At 31.2% G+C, this 21,080-nt stretch overlaps 1 protein-coding gene across 2 annotated transcripts in view; it reads left to right on the top strand.

Moving 5' to 3' along the window:
* Window positions 1-21,080, top strand: part of Utx (Utx histone demethylase) — an 87,998-nt gene that overhangs the window by 8,479 nt on the left and 58,439 nt on the right. The window contains exon 1 of one of the 2 annotated variants that reach the window (XM_083054491.1): window positions 15,376-16,078. The exons of the other annotated variant lie outside the window; for it this stretch is intronic. The gene's annotated coding sequence lies outside the window, so the exon portion shown is untranslated. Of the gene's footprint in view, window positions 1-15,375; window positions 16,079-21,080 lie in introns of those variants that run through there. 2 annotated transcript variants of the gene reach the window in all.

Below are 21,080 nucleotides of genomic sequence, written 5' to 3'. Positions count from 1 at the left end.
ATACAACGTAAAAGAATGTTCGATACAGTTGCTGTTATAAAAAAATTGTCGCAGTGTAACATAGTTGAAAATTTTGTGTTTTTAACAGATATTTATGTTCCAAACGGTCCACAGAAATTTTTGTGTTAATTTAATTTAATACGGATATGTTAAATGGTGACAAGAATACTGTGTTAATATTTTAACACAAAAAAATGCAAAGTTTCAAGTATTTTGAAATAAATTTTGTGTAAAATTAACATAGTTTTAGTGTAAAAATTAACTAAAAAAATGTTAATTTTTTATCATCTTTCTACTTATATTATAGAATAAAATCCACACTTTTGTAAATTTTAACAGATAAATCTTGTCACTAATAATACGGAACATATTTATTATGTAAAATTAAAAATAGATGCACACTGTGTTATTTTTACACTTTTTTTCAATTGTTTTAATAATTTAACATTTGAATTCAATTAACACAACAGCAATATGTTAACACATGAATGTGTTAAATATTTAACAGAAAAATTTTAACGAGGACCCTTTTTAACAAGAAAATACAAATTTTCCAAATGTAAAGTGTTGAAAAACGCAGTTGATCTGGATACCTATACATTGAATAATAAAACAGTCATATACACAGAGAGAATTTTCTTTTAGAATTTGCCCTGAAAATCATGATAATTGTAGGACAATATGGTATGGAAAGAATTTCTTTGATTAATATTTATCACAATAAAAATAATACTATCTATTACAATAAAATTTAATAATATCTTATTTTATATTTTATTGTAATAGATATTATTATAATAAAATATTATATCTATTATAATAAAATATAAAATATGTTTGATTAATTTTACTATGCAGTTTAGTAAAATTAGTCAAACATGTTTTATGTTTTATTGTGATAGATATTATTATTTATTAATCAGAGAAATTCTCATAAAATTCTTTCATACCATATTGTCCCACAATTATCATGATTTTCAGGGTAAATTCTAAGAGAAAATTCTCTCAGTCTAGGTTCGAAAACTTCGACTTCCACGTTACAATCGCTTTTTGAGAGATACATCGCTAAAAAGATGAAAAATTATACTTTGACAGAAGGGTTAATATGCATAGAATTGATTCGTAGAGCATCTGGACACCATCAGAAATGTCTTGCATCGTGTTTATTTTTTTTTTTCGCGAATATATCTCGTCGCCGATTTTCGACGAAGTATCTTTCGCACGTGCTGTCGCAACCACCGTCGTCGGGTTACGACCGGGAACGGGTTGTTGTGCGATGCACCCTGCAGCGCGAGAGTGCAGAGCGCGAGGTGCAAGGTGCATGCGAGCTCTGACCCAGATCGCGCGGTCGATATTCCCTGGCCCAGATCCGCTTCCTGAGATTGATATTTTTTCCACGCAAGCCCGTCGACGACGACGACGATTGATCGTCGTAGGGACGCACGAAATTCCGCCAAGATTTCTTTATTCATTAGCCCCCTTTCGTAGCCCCAATGTTGATGGGAGGACAAACTCGACGTGGCGCTTTCCATATTTTCGGAATACCGTTCCGTCTCGCGCACATCGGTTTTGGTAAGATTAATCCTTCTATCGATGCATATAATTGTTCATTTTTTTCATCAATGTATATGAATACCCGGGTACCAACTTCGTGTTTTCAATATATCGCACTGCGACAATTTTTTTATATCAACTACTGGGCATCGAACATTCTTTCTCATTATATTTTAGAAGGTTTCAGAATACAAAGACTCTTTAAATATCTTGACAGAAGAATTAAAATAAAAACGAGTTTTTAAAGATACAGAAATATATATTTTTTATACACAGAGAGAATTTTCTCTTAGAATTTACCCTGAAAATCGTGGTAATTGTGGGACAATAAAAAATAATAATAAAAAAAAAATATCTATTACAATGAAATATAAAATATGTTTGATTAATTTTACTATACTTTTAGTAAATTTTACTATACTTTTACAATTAGTAAAATTAATCAAATATATTTTATATTTTATTGTGATAGATATTATTATTTTTTATTGTGATAAATATTAATCAGAGAAATTCTCATAAAATATTTTCCTACGATTGCCATGATTTTCAGGGTAAATTCTAAGAGAAAATTCTCTCTGCGTAGAAGTCAAAGAGATATCAATTCTAAATCTGTATGATCAAAAATACATTTTTGAAGGATGAATCTATCATCTAAACGTATATCTCTGTAGACTTCGATTTGGCTACGATTTGGCTACGATTTGGCTACGATTTGGCTCGATTGTCGACCCGGTGGACGACGACGAGGACGACGGCGAGTCGCCTCGGCGTTCGTCACTTCGCGCGTCGTTCGGCGAGGTCATGGTCAGGCAGCGTGTTGAAACCGAGAGTCAACAAACTCTGACGGCGGCTCGGTTGGCGAACGAACGAACGAACGAACGAGCGAGCGAGCGAGCGAGCGAACCAGCTATCCGACCGGACACAGTTAACCAAACCCGCCAAACGTAACCCCCCGACCGCAGAGAGCCCCGGTTCGTAGCGGATTTCGCTCCTCTCTCTCTTTCTCTCTTTGCCTCTCTTCGAGATTTCTTCTTGGGACACGTCTACCTAAAAATAACTCCCGAACATTATTTATATAGTGCCGCCTCTGTCGTTGCGTGACGCCTTCACGACAGGTTCACGATCGATTGCCGAAAAGTCTAGGATTCTCCTCTCTCTTAATTTTCTGCAATGATTCTCTGTTGATTGAGATCCTGATTATATGTATTTTGTAATTTATTATTTATACGTGTAAAGAGATTTTTTATATTATTTATTTTATTTTATATTATTATTATTAAATTGCGCTGATGATTTCTTTTATGATTTTTGCACAAAATTATACTGAAGGAATTTAATGTAATTTATATACGTGTTATATTAGACTATATACAAGATAAAAATGCGATTCATAATGATAGTAATAATGTTTTGCATAAATATGATCCAGTTATGTAAATTGCCTGTATTTCTTTTCGAGGATAAAATCATTGCAAAGAGAAAGAGAGAGAGAAAGAGAGAGAGAGAGAGAGAGGAGGAAAAAAAAGATCTTATGCAAAATTTAATATCCCGATTTTTTTCTATAAGCGCGAATCATATTTTACGTATTTAAAGTCTGCTTTTAATAGGCCGCAATAAAGGTTTAAACGGGGTTAAGGTTGAAGAGAGAAAAGGGAGCGTTTGCTCATCTTCTCGACTTGAAATCAGTCTCGGCCTCTAGATACTAGATCTAGATGATAGAAGACACTTTGCGATATACACAATATCTAATCGTTACATAATGACGCATCTATAAAAATAGTTTTCGAATCGATGAATTCATCAAAATACTACACTGAGAGAATTTTCTCTTAGAATTTACCCTAAAAATCATGATAATCGTGGGACAATATTTTATGAGAATTTCTCTGATTAATATTTATCACAATAAAAAATAATAATAAAAATAATAATATCTATTACAATAAAATATAAAATATGTTTGATTAATTTTATTATACTTTTAGTAAATTTTACTATACTTTTACAATTAGTAAAATTAATCAAATATATTTTATATTTTATTGTGATAGATATTATTATTTTTTATTGTGATAAATATTAATCAGAGAAATTCTCATAAAATTCTTTCCATATCATATTGTCCCACGATCACTAATGATTTTCAGAGTAAATTCTAAGAGAAAATTCTCTCTGTGTATATTAGATTCCAAAAGATCACCGTGGAAAAATTCGTCCATCAAAATTTGGAGCTGACAGTTTTTAACAGCTAAAGATGCTTGAAAAAGTAGACGTAACATTAAAAGATAAATAAATTCGGTTTTGCAAAAAATTGAAGTTAACTCGAAATTGTCTTTGTATTCTTCACATACAAAGAAAAATAATTTCGAATAAATTTGAAGAATACAAAGACAACTTAAGTTAATTTCATTTTTTTTAACTTATTCAATTTTTGTATTCTTGTATTCTTTATTGAAGTTCTTTCGGAGAGAAGAATAGATTTTTTTGAACTTTTCAAACACGACGGCGCATGAATGTGTATCGAGTTATGACGCGCGTTCGATCCTAGGGAATGTGGGATCCGAACTTCTCGGAGGATATGCGAGGAGAGGACGAATGACGTGAAGCGCTTACATAGAAGCACATACAACTAAGCTCGACAAACGCGGGTTTGTCGGCATTGTAACCCGTGACGTCGAACGACGACGGCGTCGCGCCGCTCCGGGCTCTCGATCCGCGTCCGCGAATTGTGACGTCAATGGACCGCGCGAGCGAATCATCGCGCACGACGTCATTGCGTGCCTCCTCGCATCCTCGGCTTCCTTCGTATCTCGCGCGCAGCGGAGACAGCGGCGAGTCACGTGACGTCACGGTCCGAGGCCGGGAGAGGGGACGACGCGGCGCGCGCGAAGGTGAATGACCCCGCGGACAGAGTTCAATACACCACGACGACCATACATTGAAGAGGAGAGAAAGAGAGACAGGGACAGAGATACGGAGAGTCCACGACGAGTTCTTCCTCTCCGCGTCGCAGTTTGTAATGTTTCGCCGCTGCCTTCCTTCCCGTGGAAGGAAGGAGCCCTCCTTCTCCTCCCTCGGTGTTCTCTCTCTCTTCTACTTTCCTTCTTCCTCTTTGCATTACGCGAATCGCAAGGTGAGGTCATTTTCAAGATTCTCTCCTCGCGTAGATTTTTAAAAATTTAGATTTTTGTTAATTTTCAAAAATTTTTTTAAATTTAGGATGTTAAAGGAGTAATGCATTCTCTTCATAATTATCATTTATTAAAATAATAGCTTTGCAAAAATCTGATATATATCTTTGGAAAAAAAAAAACTACCGACATTAACTCTTATTAATCATGAGAATTTTTATATCAATCACGAACAAAAGATTCTTGTATCGTTTTCTATTGAAAGAACTTTATGCGTTAAGTTTGATAAATCTTTATTAATTTACAATATAATTAAGTATTTCAAATTATACATCCAATTCTAAATGCTTATATATTATTGATTATCAATTGTGGAATATATTATTAATTAAAATAAAAACAATAATTATTAAATTATAATATAGGTATAATTTAATCAGGTTTGTGGCCGCGATAGATCGATATGAATTAATGGTACGCTAATCTTCTCGCATATGCATTATTATGATACCACAATCAGAGTTTTGTTCGAGAAATCTCGTCGGAAACCTCGTCAGAATCTCACACGAGAAATTTCTCACGTTCCAATATTCGCGCCGTGATAACTTAGTTTGCAGTTTCCGAACGGCGTTCGATCGATCTGCTTTTATTTCGGTGCACCGTCTGTTTTTCTGCATTTAGCTGAGGAAGTTAAAATTAGTCGACGCGACGCTAGCGTTATATGTATGTGGAAGTCACTGACTTCTAACGATGAACTGGTCTTCGATTCGCGTAAATAGAAAAAAAAAGTTAGTCCGCGAACGCGAATAAAAACGCGGGTTTTACGAGGAACTGGATATAATAAACAGACCCCAAAACCCCGAACGAGTTTCCAAATAAATATTGATCTCGTAGAAAGAAATTATAATAAAATAAAATTAATTTGCAGAGATTAATTGAATTAAAATATTTTTAAAAAAATTAATTTAATTATAATAATTACACAGAGAGAAAATTTTCTTGTAATCTTGGGACAATATGATATATGGAAAGAATTTTATGGGAATTTCTTTGATTAATATTTATCACAATAAAAATAATATCTATTACAATAAAATATAAAATATGTTTGATTAATTTTATTATGCAATTTAGTAAAATTAATCAAACATATGGCACGCCGTTTTGCTATTTAATACCATCATAAAAATTCTACTAAATTAAATTGATACTGAAAGAAAATAAATTATTATTATGTCTAGACATATTTATAATTCATCGAATTATTATTAAGCTATCATATAATTAAACACGCAGAATTAAAATTATGTCTAGAGAAAATATTAATTTTGAATTTATTTTATGTTATAACAAAAATTTTTCGGGAATTAAAATTATGTACATAATTTTAATTCCTGAATTTTAATTCCCGAATTTCTATTATGTACATAATTTTAATTCCCATAATTTTTATTCGGGAATTAAAATTATGTACATAATTTTAATTCTCGAATTTTTATTATGTACATAATTTTAATTCCCGAATTTCTATTATGTACATAATTTTAATTCGGGAATTAAATTATGTACATAATTTTAATTCCAATAATTTTAATTCCCGAATTTCTATTATGTACATAATTTTAATTTTCGAATTTTTATTATGTACATAATTTTAATTCCCGAATTTCTATTATGTACATAATTTTAATTCGGGAATTAAAATTATGGGAATTAAAATTATGTACATAATAGAAATTCTCAATAAATATTATGTCTTGACATAATGAAAATTTCTTTCAATTTAAAATTTAGTATGAAAGCTAGAATTAAAATGACAGTAGCACGTAATTCTAATTTTCAATTTTTATTATGCCAAGACATAATTTTAATTCATTTTTATTATGTCATGAGATAATATTAATGTATTTTTATTATGTCGTAACACAATTTTAATTCATTGAATTATTATGATAGCTTACAAAATTTATATTCCTGCAATTATTATTATGTTAAGACATAATAAAAATACATTAATATTATCTCATGACATAATAAAAATGAATTAAAATTATGTCTTGACATAAAAATAATTCCACCTACGCTGTATCTTTCTCTATGTATTTTGAATTAATTTTATGTCAAGACATAATTTTAATTCATTTTTATTATGTTATGACATAATAGAAATGGTTTCGAAGAACTATGTGCTTCAGTTTAAATCGGTTATTAAATTTTTATTTTAGATTAAAAAATCTTATTAATAAATAGCAAAACGGCGTGCCATACAAACATGTTTTATATTTTATTGCGTGATAAATATTATTATTTTTATTGTGATAAATATTAATCAGAGAAATTCTCATAAAATTCTTTCTATGCCATTTTGTCGATTACCATGATTTTCAGGATAAATTCTAAGAGAAAATTCTCTCAGTGTATATGAAAGAGAAAGTAAACAATTTTTAATATACTCGTTATAATTATAAATTAATTTTTTTAAAAATATTTTAATTCAATTAATTTCTGAAAACATTGATACTACAATAGTAGGTTTATTAATAATAATATAATATATAAAAAGAAGATTACATATATGAAGTTTTATATCAAAAAGAGGTTGCAGCAAAGGATTATTATATACAAGAGAGGGAAAGGAGAAAAAAAATAAATTTATATATAAATTTATATATATATATATATATATATTTATATGATATCAAATTAATTATCGCAAATGCATTGTTGGAATAATAATCTCTAGTTACATTTATTTAGAGAATGGCATTTGTTTTCGTTAATAGTGATTTAATGACTGCAATTAGCGAGGAAGTAGTAGGAGGGAGAAGTAGATCTAGTATTTAATTAATTATGATTTCGAAATTTATTATCGGGACGCAAAGACATGGTAAGGGCCGCGTTGTTGTTTCCCGCGGGAGCGCGAAGCCCCGCTGCGCGACTTACACGCGATCATTTCTAACGGATGACGTGAAAGTACATATACATACATATATGTCGCTGGCACGAGACTGCAACTGCACCTTGTAAAACGCGAAGTGCGTGCCGTCGTCGCGACCACGTGGCTCGGACACCCTGATAAGATCGGTGGGAACCCACTAGGCCAAGTTTGTGTGCTCACGGCACTTAACTCTTTTTAGGTTATCGACATAAACTTGTAGTACCTAACGTAATCCGATTCGCTCTTTAAGTGATGACTTGACGTAACCTTTTTTTTTTTTTTCCTCGAACGCGGAATTTTTTATGGCGACTATTTAACGCTGGGTTGAGAACGCGGTGGACTTTACTCGCGTAATTTGGGGAAGATAAAAATTTGCGAATTATAGTTGCATACAGCTAATTTTTATTTCAGAATCTGTGTGCAAGAGAAAAAAAATTATTGTACAAAACACAAGCAGTTGTATGGTGTCTAATAAGTATTACTCATTCTAGGAAACGAACTAAAAATAGCGCTACTTATCTAAGGTCAAAGCGAGTTTCTCGAGTGCGTCATCGATAATTACTTGGCGCTTAAGCTGGGGTTTTTTTAAAATTCAAATCCGCTGTTTATTATTCGCTTCAAATGTACACACTTAGTATCCAAAGTATGTAATTTAAGTTAGTTTTATTTTTCCGTTTAAAGTTCTAATTGACACGCGCAATTTTTCTATCAAATTATCGATAATAGATTTAAATTAGCGAAATCTCGCATTATGTTGGAGAAACTTTTCGCTTCCACGTGACGCGATCGACTTCGATCGATTCGGCTGAAAGTAACAGCGTTTCCTCGCGTAAAAGTGAGTTAGCGAGTGCACTCTCGTATATATTGGCGACGTTTCAAGGGCAACGCGAGGGTAAGACTTTCGTCGACATCTTCAACATTTATCACACATGAAATGTTACTTTAACTTCCGTCAACGATTGCATCACACTGGCTTACAAAATATTGACAGAACGAAAATTTGACTATTTTTGGCAAAATTTTCAAGTGGAGAGAAAATATTTTCGCTTATGGCTTTTCATATTTCTATGTAATAATTTATAAATATATTAAAATGTTTAAAATTATTTATAATTTATTATACATTAGTTAAAATATTTAAATATATATATATATATATATATATATATATTATACATTTAAATATTTTGATTAATGTACACTGAGAGAATTTTATCTTAAAATTTACTCTGAAAATCATGGTATTTGTAGGACAATATGATATGGAAAGAATTTTATGAGAATTCCTCTGATTAACATTTATCACAATAAAAATAATAATATCTATCACAATAAAATATAAAACATGTTTGATTAATTTTACCAATGTCAAATTTTACCAAAAAATCTCGTAAATTTTACTGCATAGTAAAATTAATCAAACATTTTATATTTTATTGTAATAGATATTATTTTTATTCTGATAAATATTAATCAGAGAAATTCTCATAAAATTCTTTCCATATCATATTGTCCCACGATTTTCATGATTTTCAGGGTAAATTCTAAAAGAAAATTCCCTCTGTGTACAATAAATTATAAATAATTTTAAATATTTTAATATATTTATAGATTATTATATAAAAATATAAAAGCTATGGGCGAATATATATATTTAATATTACGTGTAAATAATAACATAGTCAATTTAAAAATTAATAATTAATAATTAAAAATTTAATTAAAAAAATGCAATAATATGCAATAATAATTCAGTAAGGGAGAAGAATTATAGGACGTAAATATGAATATTGTATAAGATGTGGAACTTTATATTTAAAAAATTTTAAGTTTTTTCGTGACTTTGCGATATATAATTTGCTTTGTTTTTAAATATATATTTTACACTATTTGTATGGAAATGAGTTTTTCAATCGTGCTTGCTGCTTTAGTTCTCGTAAATTTCGATACACTTTTTATCACTTTGGGGCGAAATTAACTCTGTAAGAAGACATCCCGTGTGATTCTTGGCGTACGTAATTAAACGGCGGTGGCGGCGTTAGTTAAAAATAATTTAATTCCGTCGCGAAGCCGGCGACTGCTAAAGAAAGAAAAAAGAAGAGAAATGGGGGAAACGAGAGAGATTGCAACCGGCGCACTGTGTGTATTTTGGTAACGAAGCCCTCGGCCCGCGGAATTTTCATCTTTTCTTTCTCGAAACGCGAACAGCCAGTGTTTCCAAGCGCGCTTTTAAATCCTCGAAAGATTTAATTCCTTTCGGCGCGAAAAATATCATTTTCATACGAGAGGATTTGCACTTACGCGCAAAACATGTTTATCTGACAGATACAATGGCGTTTTGCTATGAGAGTATTCTCGCATTGTCATCGCAATTTTTTTACTTAAACAGGATGAGTCTAAAGTTAAAGTACTCGCTCTTGATGCAAGTACACTTTTTATGAAACGTCACGTGTTTAATAGAAAAAAAAAAAAAAAGAAAATGTTGCACAGAAGAATAATTCTTGTTATATAATTGCACTTTCTTTCTTGAAAATATAAGATCCTTTCTATAAGAAAGAATATTTCTCTCTCTTTAAATATAGAATATTTAGAAAAATATTTATAAATATTTACATATATAATAATTTTTAAATATTATTAATATTAATATATATTAATAGAATATTTATAAATATTATTAAGAACATTTTTCTTGCATAGAAGAATAATTCTTGTTAAATAATACGTACTCTCTTCTTCTATAGAAAATACAAGATTCTTTATATAAAAAAATATTTCTCTTTAAATATAGAATATTTATAAATATTATTAAGAATATTTTTCTTGCATAGAAGAATAATTCTTGTTAAATAATACGCACTCTTTTCCTTTATATAGAAAATACAAGATTCTTTCTATAAAAAAATATTTCTCTTCAAATACAGAATATTTATAGAAATACCCACTCATAAATATTTATAAATATTTTTAAATATTAATATTAATAGAATATTTATAAATATTATTAAGAATATGTTTCTTGCATAGAAGAATAATTCTTCTTAAATAATATTCACTCTCTTCCTTTATAGAAAATATAAAATTCTTTCTATAAAAAAATATTTCTCTTCAAATATAGAATATTTATAGAAATACCCACTCATAAATATTTATAAATATTTTTAAATATTAATATTAATAGAATATTTATAAATATTATTAAGAATATGTTTCTTGCATAGAAGAATAATTTTTGTTAAATAATATTCACTCGCATAGAAGAATAATTCTTGTTAAATAATATGCACTCTCTTCCTTTACAGAAAAAATACAAAATTCTTTATATAAAAAAATATTTCTCTTTAAATATAGAATATTTATAAATATTATTAAGAACATTTTTCTTGCATAGAAGAATAATTCTTGTTAAATAATATGCACTCTCTTCCTTTATAGAAAATATAAAATTCTTTCTATAAAAAAATATTTCTCTTCAAATATAGAATATTTATAGAAATACCCACTCATAAATATTTATAAATATTTTTAAATATTAATATTAATAGAATATTTATAAATATTATTAAGAATATGTTTCTTGCATAGAAGAATAATTCTTGTTAAATAATATGCACTCTCTTCCTTTATAGAAAAAATACAAAATTCTTTCTATAAAAAAATATTTCTCTTCAAATACAGAATATCTATAAAAATACTTATAAATATTGATAAATATTTTTAAATATTAATATTAATAGAATATTTATAAATATTATTAAGAATATGTTTCTTGCATAGAAGAATAATTCTTGTTAAATAATATGCACTCTCTTCCTTTACAGAAAAAATACAAAATTCTTTCTATAAAAAAATATTTCTCTTCAAATACAGAATATCTATAAAAATACTTATAAATATTGATAAATATTTTTAAATATTAATATTAATAGAATATTTATAAATATTATTAAGAATATGTTTCTTGCATAGAAGAATAATTCTTGTTAAATAATATGCACTCTCTTCCTTTATAGAAAATACAAGATTCTTTCTATAAAAAAATATTTCTCTTCAAATACAGAAAATATCTATAAAAATACTTATATTTATAAATATTTTTAAATAATAATATTAATAGAATATTTATAAAAAAAAAATACGTTTAAAAACATTTTTCTCGTTAAATTTCGCGAATAGAATTAATTTCCGCTAGGACAGGTCGCACGTAACAAATGCATTACCCTATATATACGACGTCTATTAATTTTCCTCGCCGTGTATTCGTGATGCAACATGTAACGCCGTCCTCTGTTATGCTGATCGGCTCGTTCAAGCCTCACGCGAGACAGGTGCATTATTTTTTGTTTTGCTTCGGCGCAAACGTAAACGCTCGCGCGTAAAATTCGTGCTATATTTATAGATTACGGGATTAACGTAAGTTCGGTGTGACTTTAGGTAACACTGTTTGCGCTCGCGTTTTTTACATAATTAACCTTCGCGGTGTTATTCGCCGCGCGGTGTATTGCATTCTCGTCTCTCACGCGATAACCGGTTCGGATAACGGGTCCTTACGCAGCCGCCGTATTAATTCATCTCGCTCTCGTTGAATCGCGTCGTATCCCCCGACAATCGATCTCTCCTACAAGTTCGAGTTCGCGGGCTGACGGCCGCGCCATACATTTCCACCCTTAACAAGCGGAGTTAATCGGATTTTGGTCGAAGGTGTGACGTATAAAATCGTTGGAGCAAGAAACTGTCGAAAATCAAGGACTTTACACAGAGAGAATTTTCTCTTAGAATTTACCCCGAAAATCATGGTAATCGTGGAACAATATGGTATGGAAAGAAGTTTAAAAATATTTAATTAATTTTATCATACTTTTAAATTTTCCTATACTTTTAGTAAAATTAATCAAACATATTTTATATTTTATTGTGATAGATATTATTATTTTTTATTGTGATAAATATTAATCAGAGAAATTCTCATAAAATTCTTTCCATACCACGATTACCGTGATTTTCATGGTAAATTCTAGTGTAGGATTCCTTATATTTTTCTATTTATGATTTTTCACGAAATATATGATAGTGTAATGCAGAATAATTTTTTTATATATACGTCATATAATTAATTTTATTTGAATTATCCGTTGTCGAATTTATTTTCGCAATTTCCATTTTAATCGTATCGATTTATCGTATACGTGTTATCCTCAGATTTTACCTGTGTGTGTCATATTTTGGAAATGGGATCAAAATTATAAATAAAAATTATATAAAAAGTTTTATGTATATATAGAATTCTTTCTATAATTTTTATTTATAATATACATATAATATATTATGTATATGTGTGTATAATTTTTTTGATAAAAATTAAATTAAATTATGTACGATTACGTATAAATACTAATACAACAAAAGGCACATTGATTATTAAGATACAACATTTAAATAATTTGGATATTCTATATATCGCAATAAAAAATGTTTTCAGTATCTTTTCCACGAATGCATAAATCATTTTTGTTGCAAAGAAGGTTGTTGAGCGCGATGTTATGTAAATCTGTTTACATGTGTGTTTTGTAATAATAATAATGACGCGGTACGAGATATTTTCTTCTCCCCCGAAGTCCAAATAATTAAATGGTTTCATCCCCCCTCTCATTTTATATTTATCGTTAAAAAGTTTTTTTGAGAGTCACTGCGGGACGGACGAGTTTCTTCGTCGTTGATTTTCCTCGCAACAAGAGAAACGAAACCGGAAACTACCGTCGCGTGTATTTCGGTAACGGAGGTTCCGGTAACGGAGGAAAGAAAACGGTAGGAGAGGAGGACCAAAGAAAGAGCCGCACTCGAATCCTCGAGTCGACGCTTTCGCTTCTCTGCTGCAGGGGTGGAATTTTACACATACATATATTATACAGGCACACACACACATACACGTGCGTGAAAAGAAGAATTCGTGATTCTTGCGTGTCAGACGTATAATCAGACGATTACGCTCTCGTAATGATAGGCCCGAATTCCGAGTAATCCATTTCATGGCTATCACCTTCTTATACGCGTGGTCTATGGGAAATTTTTGCAAAAAAAGAAAAAAGAAACTGCAATTTCGTCGACAGCTTCAATTGCGGTTCCGATGATTTCATTCCTCTTTTTGCTTTTCCGAACCCCCCCGATTTTAAGAACAATCGAAGGCACTTAATTGCGCCTTTGACTTTTACGTAAGCGTATACCCAGAAATTCCTTGAAAACATTTATTTAAGAAAATTTATTATAAATACAATTTCATGTTATAATAATTTTATTTTATTTATAAATATTTTATATAATTATTTTTATTTTACAATAATTTTATTTTATAAATATTTTATATAATTTTATTTTATTTTATAATAAATTTTATTATAAATAAAATTTTCTTTATAAATTCTCTTTATAATAAATTTTATTTCTAATAAAATTTAGTAGTTAAAATTCTTAACTAAGATTTTAGGCTCGCGATTATGATGTTAAAATTTATATTATAAAAGAATTTATTATTCGGGTGTAATAACAGTACAAATTATTACAATTTTAATATTATATGTATGTGTAATACAGTGGAATATTGGGTAAACGTTCACGTTTTTGTACATCATATAAGAAGTATGCTATTGTTTACATAATTGTATAGTTCAACTGTTGCATGATTGTATAGAACAAAAGGATCTTTTTTGAGTCGCATGTCACGAAGTATCTTTATGAAGACACATCATGTGTACTCTGCATACTTTGCATATTGTTACAGTGGCTATAAAAGAAAAAGTATAGTTAATTAAAATAATACTACATAATTTAAAGATTGTGATTAAAATTTGTGTATGGGGAAAGAATCTTTAATATTTTCAACTTGTTTTCTCCCTAGAAATCATTTTCTTGATTATATCACCAGAAAAACCCTATATATATTTTGATTTCTTCTGAATTATATATAATTCTTTAAAGAAACAATGCAAAATATATAAAAAAATTAAACCAATATATATTCTTCTATATTAGCAATATTACCAATTATATTCTACCAATTCTATTCTTATTATACATTCAGAGAATTTTCTCTTAGAATTTACCCTGAAAATCATGGTAATCGTGGGACAATATGGTATGGAAAAAATTTTATGAGAATTTTTCTGATTAATATTTATCACAATAAAAATAATAATAAAATATAAAACATGTTTCATTAATTTTACTAAACTGCATAGTAAAATTGATCAAACATTTTATATTTTATTATAATAGATACATATATGTATACGTATAATATATTATATAATATATATTATATATTATAATATATAATACATAATATAATATAATACATAATATATAATATATATTATATAATATACTATACGTGTCTATGAATAGATATCATTGTCCCACGATTACCATGATTTTCAGGATAAATTCTAAGAGAAAATTCTCTCAGTGTACTTATGAGATGAACGTGAATTTAAGAAATTTGCATATCGGAATCTAAATCGCGAGAACGCAGCTTCCAGCAAGCGGCAGCTCGATGCATCGCATCGCATCGCATCGCATCGCATCGCATCGTGAAGAGGGTGAACGCGCGCGTCGGGCGGTGGCTCGGCGACGAGTGTCGCGGAGCGCCGCTCTAAAACAGGGCCGTTACGCATGCGCGCTCGCTCCTCGCGCTCCTTCCCCCATCCCGCTGCGCGCCCCCTAATCCCTACGCGCTGCCAACCGCCAGTCAGTCGCACGAGAGCCTTCGACGTGTGGAGGTGTCTCCTCGCGCTCCGCGTGCGTGAATCGCTCGCTCGCACTCTCTCTCTTTCTCTCTCTTTTTCTCTCGCTCTCCCCCATGTTTCCCCCCGACCCGCGCGACGGCGACGACGACGACCACGCATCATCACTGCCACTAGAATAATAGTTAATACTACTATCCGACATTGCCGCCCGAGTGTGTACGAACGCGCGCGCGCGCTCGCGATATCGTGATAATAGACCGCGAGAGAAGATTCGGAGTGCACTTCACACCGCGAGACGAGGACGTTCGACGAGCGCGCTCGTCCTGCGCGAGTGCTCTTTCTCTCTCCCTTTCTCGCGTGTTCTCTCTATTGTGTTCTCTACGTAATACACGCTCACTGCCGGAAGCGCGCGCTCGAGCCAACATACAGTCCGACGAGAGTTAATATCGTCGGTGCCATGGGACGTCGCTGAAAACGACGTCTCGAAGACACGAGAGGGGAAGTCGCGTCGGGGGGAAGAAGGAAGAAGAGTGCAGCAGAAGCGAGGCTCAGGACGAGAGAAGAAGAAGAAGCGGGAGAACTTGTGTATACAATTTTTATCGGCGCGGAAGAGGAGGAGAGGAGGCGACCCCAAATATACATACATGTATACTCGACGACGCGCCAGTTGAGATTTAAATCGTCATCGCCGCCGCCGCTGGGAGATTTAAATGGTGAGTGCGCGTGAAGTTGGCTGCGCGTCGCGTCTTTCGACGCTCTCTCTCTCGTGACGCTTCTTCTCTCCCCTGTTTACTATCGCCGCGCTCTCTCTCTCTTCATCTTTTTCTCTCTGCGTCTCTTCCCCATCTCCCCTCGTCATTCCCCGAGCTCTTTCCGAATCGGAGCGGGGTCGCGCGCGCGAATTTTTGGCCAGTCCTCCGATCGATGCCTCGGGGACGACGCTTTCGCGTACCGCCCTCGACTCGCGCTCTCGTCGTCCTTTGACCCTTTTGCCGTGCAAGCGGCATGCGCGCAGGGCGCAACTCCTCGGAAGGGCTCGCTCGCTCGCTCGGCGACGCGTCGAGGACCCCGAAATATATCCGATCGTGCTATCATTCTGTCTCGTCGTTTGTTGATCTTTTTGTACGGCACAAAGCCGGAGATATCGCTTAAAAATGAAAGTGATATACTCTTTTTAAATGACGCATTGATGAGGGGAATTCGAGATATTCGAGGAATTCGAGATATTTTATTCCAGTGATATTTTAAAGGGGTTTTTAATGACCAGTTTGTGATAAAAATTACACACGTCGAATATCCAAAAGTTTAAATACTTTTACTAAATGTGTTATCGGATTTTATAATTTTTTTGGTAGATTTTGTTTGTCCATGTATGCGAATTATAATTCTTTTTATTATCAGATTATATCGTAAATGTTATTACAGATTTCGAGAAATTCGAGTTTCTAAATATTTGAAATTTTAGGTAAATTAAATTTATTGAATTAAGTTAAATTTTTTATGAAATTAAATTTTATTTTAATCAATTAAATATTCATTTATGATTAATGATTACATATTTCGATAATGATTCATCGTGTAATACTAGAAAAAGATACTAGAAAAATATTTAAAATACTATATAGAATAAAATACTACTACACTGAGAGAATTTTCTCTTAGAATTTACCCTGAAAATCGGTAATCGTGGGACAATATGGTATAAAAAGAATTTTATGAGAATTTCTCTGATTAATTAAAAAAAATAATATCTGTCACAATAAAATATAAAACATGTTTGATTAATTTTACTAAACTGCATAAAATTAATCAAATATATTTTATATTTTATTGTAATAGATATTATTATTTTTATTGTGATAAATATTAATCAAAGAAATTCTCATAAAATTCTTTCCGTATTATATTGTCTCACGATGATTACCATGATTTTCAGGATAAATTCTAAGAGAAAATTCTCTCTGTGTAAAAATACCAGAAAAATACTAAAAATGTTAGAAAATACTAAAAATACAGAAAGAGATGCTAAAAATATTAGAAAAATACTGTGTTAAAAAAAATATTAAAAATATTAGGAAAGTCAGGTTACACTTTCGTGTCGCATAAGAAATAGCTGTGGCGAACCCAAGAAGGGTGTCCTCGGATCATGCGAACCTCGTAATCGCGATCGCGTCGCGGAGGAGGCGACTGCAATGCACATGACGTTTTCGCGTGGAAGCGGTACTTCCGGCCATTATGCTCTCCCGTGGCCTTGATGAGGCCTTGCTCTAAATAGCGAATACCGAAGCCGAAGCGCCCGCTAAATCTAAACGCGACTGTAAACCTTGGCATTTATGTATTAGACCCGTCAAACCTTTTTTTTCACCGTTATCGCTATAACTCGAGCGAAGAGAAATAAAATAGTTCTCACTCGAATCGAGAACGAAGAAGTCCCTTTGAGATTTCATTCTTCAATTTTTGTCTCAGCACGATTCATATCAATAGCTAAAATTGAAAAAAAAATTAATTAAGCGATAAAAATATCTTGGATGCGAGAGAGATCTTTTCGAAATGTCTCTAGGTTGATAAAAGTAAATTATTAGCAGCGGCACGCGTGGCCTTTTCCAAGGGGCCACTCAAAGGCGGAAATTGAAGGTGATGTCGAAGTGATATTTAGTAGAGTCATTAATTATCACGGTTCGGGTAAATGCAACAAGTCGCATAAATACTGCGAACTATCGATAATAATAATAATAATAACGATGCGCGAAAGGTCGAAGACTATTGACGCCAATAATTGTAAGAGGCGGTTGACGCATGATGAGAAACTGGGTCGAATCTTTTACTTATTGTTCTTTCAATTTTTAATTTATACCGCGAGCTGGTTATACGAGAGTTAGTAATGAAAGAAAATAAAATAATAAGCAATTCAGATGGAGAGATTCAATCGGATTCATATCGTTGATAATGTAATCCTGTTGTAAAATATTTAACGAGACATTTTATTAGCACATCTCTCATTTAGGATATTTTTATCGCCTTTAATCAACGTCGTTAAATTTTAATTATGTAAATTATTTACTTTGTCATTTAGGGGAGTTAATTATAAAGAACAATTAAAAGATCGAAATTTTGAAATCATTTATATAATTAGACAGCATATTTATAGGTACTTAATGTGTTTCGGAGAAGTAAAAATAAAATCTTTTTTCCAACTGTATGTTATAAATACACACAGAGAGAATTTTCTCTTAGAATTTATCCTGAAAATCATGATAATCATGGGACAATATGGTATAGAAAGAATTTTATGAGAATTTATTTGATTAATATTATTTATCACAATAAAAAATAATAATATCTATCACAATAAAATATAAAATATGTTTGATTAATTTTACTATACAATTTAGTAATTATTATTTTTATTGTGATAAATATTAATCAGAGAAATTCTCATAAAATTCTTTCCATACACTCAAAAAAATTTCCAAATGTCGCAACAAAAATCATCGCTATTTTTTGTATCTGATAGAATATCGTTTGTCACAGATAAAATTTTTTAATTCTGTCTCTGTCATTTAGATTGATTACGTGCAAAATATATACGATATTACAATATTTGCTAATTGTTTATCTACCTCCGTTAATTTTTCGCACCTACAAAATTTTTGTTATAATTGCAAAATCATTTTTTTTTAGTGTATACCATATTGTCTTACGATTACCATGATTTTCAGGGTAAATTCTAAGAGAAAATTCTCTCAGTGCAGTTTCCTTCGAAATTTGTCTCGCGCGGCTTCCGATCTCGTCGGTTCAATTTCTTTCTTTTTTTTTCTCCCACATGCGAGCATAAGATTATGCTTGCGACTGCAGGATCCGCGGGGGTGGGGGTGGATAGAGGGGGATGGGACGGTGGGAGTCGGCGCAGAATTTAAATTCTCGATCTCTCACGGTCGCTGACCATGGCATTCAGGCAATGCCACCTCGCAGAGTGTTGTTGAACGAGTTGAAGATCACTGGCCCCCGGCTGTTTCTCGGTCAAAGCTCGGCATGGCGGAGAGCGACCGAGATCGATGACGTATACACGCGCGTGCGAGAGAAATCGTACGAGAGAGGCGAAAAAAAAAAAAAAAAAACATTAAAATTGTCAATGGGCAAGAGCTCGAAACTTCCTTAGAGCCGCAACAGAGAGATGCAAATATTTACCAAATAAAGTGTCAAATGTCGATCGTATCTACACAGAGAGAATTCTTTCTTACTTAGAATTTACCCTGAAAATCATGGTTAATATTTATCGCAATAAAAAATAATATCTATTACAATAAAATATAAAATATGTTTGATTAATTTTGCTAAAAGTATAGTAAAATTTACTAAAAGTACACAGTTGGAAAATTTGTGTTTTCTTGTTAAAAACGGTCCCCGTTAAAATTTTTGTGTTAAATATTTAACACATTCATGTGTTAATTTAACATATTGCTGTTATGTTAATTGGACTCAAATGTTAAATTATTAAAACAACTAAAAAAAAGTGTAAAAATAACACAATGTATATCTATTTTTAATTTTACACAATAAATATGTTCCGTATTATTAGTGACAAGATTTATCTGTCAAAATTTACAGAAAAAAATGTTAATTTTACTTTATAACAGAGCTGTCCACGTTTTGCACTTTTCGGCCAATTTCCGAGGCTCACCGCCTAGCGGCCCCCACTTACGCTCGAGACCTTAGCAACGCGTTACCCGGTTGGCCCGATAACCGTAGTTGCTAAGGTCTCGAGCGTAAGTGGGGGCCGCTAGGCGGTGAGCCTCGGAAATCGGCCGAAAAGTGCAAAACGTGGACAGCTCTGCTTTATAATATAAGTGGGGGTGATAAAATGTAAAATTAACAAATTTTTTAGTTAATTTTTACATTAAAACTATGTTAATTTTACACAAAATTTATTTTAAGTTTATTTGAAGTTTACATTTATTTTATGTTAAAATATTAACACAATATTCGTGTCACCATTTAACATATCCGTATTATGTTAAATTAACACAAAAATTTCTGTGGACCGTTTGGGACAGACAGGTGATATTTGTTAAATTTAACACAAATTTTTCAACTGTGTATGGTAAAATTAATTAAACATATTTAAAAAATTTTTTCTATACCACGATTACCATGATTTTCAGGGTAAATTCTAAGAGAAAATTCTCTCTGTGTACGCAATCTATTCAAAAATTGCACTCAAATTTAGTACTTTTTCTAATTAGGGTATTTGGTATTTTTTATAATATTTAGTATTTTTTATAATTAGAGTTTATCTTATATAAAAAATCGTTAAATAAAAAATTGTATAAAATTGGAGATAGAAATAATATTACGAAATTATAATGAAACATATAATTTTAGTAATGATAAAATTGATAAAACTGCATATAAATGCGTTACCTAAAATATAACGATTCGAATAAATTGAATTTTTGATGGAATTTTTCACATTGTCACTTTATTGTGTGATAATTTAATTTGAAACGATTGCTCTTTCCGTTTACAAACGCACTCGTTATTGTCAATTTTGTTTCACCAATTTTATATCCTTTTTATCAGGCATATCAAGTGGTTGATTTCAAATAAATAAACATTTAACTTTTAATTATTCTGTTATTTGAAGAGGGAAGGAGAAAATAGGCTATAAAACTGAATCTGAAAATGATGCTTATTAATTTTTACATAATTTTAATA

The sequence above is a fragment of the Prenolepis imparis genome, unplaced genomic scaffold (genome assembly GCF_030444845.1).
Source record: "Prenolepis imparis isolate NDT839.2.m4 unplaced genomic scaffold, iyPreImpa1.0 SCAF_14, whole genome shotgun sequence".
In the NCBI taxonomy this organism is placed as follows: domain Eukaryota; kingdom Metazoa; phylum Arthropoda; class Insecta; order Hymenoptera; family Formicidae; genus Prenolepis; species Prenolepis imparis.
Note: the sequence above shows the minus strand (reverse complement) of the source record. Positions and strands in the feature narration are given on the sequence as shown.